Source organism: Galeopterus variegatus, unplaced genomic scaffold (genome assembly GCF_000696425.1).
Source record: "Galeopterus variegatus unplaced genomic scaffold, G_variegatus-3.0.2 Scaffold566, whole genome shotgun sequence".
Classification (NCBI taxonomy): Eukaryota; Metazoa; Chordata; class Mammalia; order Dermoptera; family Cynocephalidae; genus Galeopterus; species Galeopterus variegatus.
Window position 1 is genome coordinate 524,649 of NW_007726677.1, and position 2,705 is coordinate 527,353.

Here is a 2,705-nt window from a genome sequence, read left to right on the forward strand (position 1 = left end):
GGTCTGCACCCAGCACACACTCTAAAGGTTTGCAGAGCTCAGCTGGATCAAATGGCGCATCCAGGAGGGTCCTGTCAGAGGGGTACTGGAGCTGGCTTGTGCCAGCTCATGAAAGTCAGTTGTTAAATCTTCAAGAATTTTGCATGCCAGTTGTTAAACACAGCCAATGTTAAAAATCAAATTATATAAATGTAGAATTAAATGAATTATATTAAAAACAGAGGTAATGAGGAGAAGCACTTCCAGAATGAAAAACAGCAAGAACAATGGCAAAAAAAATTTGTCAAAATGAACTTCTTCAGAACTCTAGAAATTAGCCAAAGGTTTGCAACAACATAGGTCAATTTATTAAAGAAAAATGGCTGAATCTCGGTAAGAACAATGACCTTTGTGGCATCTACTTGCCCTATTCCCATTATTCTCCCCACAGCAACCCTACCCCCCACCCCCGCTGTGGTAGCCTTGAAAACAAGCAGCCTCACCACCACAATAACTGAAAACAGGCAGCCTTGCAGCTACTGGATGGGACAGAACAGGTTTGGAGCTTCCCCAAGAGCTGTATCCCCAGAGAACTGTCACTATTTGACCTAGAAAGGTTCCATTTTCAGGGCTTGTTTTTATTTCATATGACTCAGACATCTCTCAGTACAAACAGCCCTATCCCCAGTTTGTTGAAAATAATCAGTGGCAATCATTTAACATGACGGCTGCCTGAGCCAGCAATACCAGTTGGCTGATCAAAACTTAAAAGAAAAATATAGGGAATGATATGTAAACAGGGGGCTTTGAAAAGCTCCACCATGTTCCTGGAAATGTAGAAAGCCAAGTGCATGTACAGGGCTGTGAACATGCCCAAGAAAGACATGAGAAAGCTCTCATTTCTCACTTCTGACTGATCTTAAGACTCTGTACAAGCAGGAAATGAATACTAAGGCAGAATCAAACCGCTGAAGCATTGAATGCATGCCCCAACACACATACAAATAGCCTTACCAAAACCAGGAAGACATATTGGTTCAATGTATTTAAGGATATCTCTGTAAAATTATCAGCAGACCAGTAAGCTAACTGAACATAGACTTCAGTGGCCATACACAATTAAAAAATATGGACTACAGAATTAGTCCAGGAAAGTAACTTAAAAAAAGGAAAGAAAAAAAAAAAAAAAAGAATGTGGCACTGGCAACAACAACAAACATCCACAGCAAACAAACTCTAGCTCTGGAGAAAGGGGATATCAGGGAAAACTGATCTCCAGAGTTGCCACATTATATAATTTCAAATGCCCAGTTTTCAGAAAACAATTACAAGACTTGCAAAGAAACAGAAAAATATACTCTACACAGGATGAATAAGAAGTCAATAAAACTTTTCCCTGAGGAAGCTGAGAAGTTGGACTTAATAGATGAAGACTTTAAATAATTATTATATGTACGACGTCATCCCTCAGTATATGTGGGGGATTGGTTCCAGATCCTTCTGTGGATACCAAAATCCATAGATGTTCAAGTCCCTTATATAAAATGGTTGCCTAAACCTACACACATCATCACCCTGTATACTTTAAATCATCTCTAGATTATTTATAATACCTAATACAATGTAAGTGCTATGAAAATTGCTGTTATACAGTATTGTTTAGAAAATAATGACAATTAAAACTACCTAATAGTATTGTATATGTCCATATAAAACCTTATAAATAATGACATGATTTCAGGACAAATGCAACTATACATTTTTTGTTTTCTGAATATTTTTGATTCATAGTTGGTTGAATCCATGGATGCAGAACCCATGGATATGGAAGGCTGACTATATGTCTAAAGGATTACAGGTTGGTTGAATGGCAATCAAAAAGACCTCAATAAATGGAATGACATTCAATGTTTGTGGATCAGAAGACTTAATATTGTTAAGGCAATACTCCCCAAATTGATCTAAAGATCTGATGCAGGCGACCTAGAAGTTGTACTTGAAATGGTGGCTCTCCCTCTCCCACAATCCGTCACACTCCTCCTTTCTAACTTGGGCCCGACAGGATGGCTCCTGCAAAGAAGGGTGGCGAGAAGAAGGGCCGTTCTGCCATCAACGAGGTGGTGATCCGAGAATACACCATCAACATTCACAAGCATATCCATGGAGTGGGTTTCAAGAAGCATGCTCCTCGGGCACTCAAAGAGATATGGAAATTTGCCATGAAGGAGATGGGGACTCCAGATGTGTGCATTGATACCAGTCTCAACAAAGCTGTCCGGGCCAAAGGAATAAGGAATGTCCCATACCATATCCGTGTGCAGTTGTCCAAAAAATGTAATGAGGATGAAGATTCACCAAACAAGCTCTATACTTTGGTTACCTATGTACCTGTTATCACCTTCAAAAATCTGCAGACTGTCAATGTGGATGAGAACTAACTGCTGATTGTCAAATAAAGTTAGAAAATAAATAAATAAATAGATAAATACAAAAGATCTGATACAATTCCATCTGGCTTCTTTTCAGAAATTGAGAAGCTGATCCTAATATTCATATGGAAATTCAGGGACCCAGATTAGTCTATTCATATGGAAATTCAAGGGACCCGGATTAGTCAAAATAATCTCAAAAAAAAAAAAAAAAAAAAAAAAACAAAGTTGGGGGACTGACACTACCCAGCTTCAAGACTTACAATAAAACTACATTAATCAAGACAGTGTGGTATT

The 2,705-nt window shown here is 38.5% G+C and overlaps 1 pseudogene; it reads left to right on the top strand.

The window, feature by feature from the left end:
* The first annotated feature begins 2,024 nt into the window (after positions 1 to 2,024).
* LOC103588394 lies at positions 2,025 to 2,445 on the top strand (annotated as a pseudogene).
* The last annotated feature ends 260 nt before the right edge of the window (positions 2,446 to 2,705 follow it).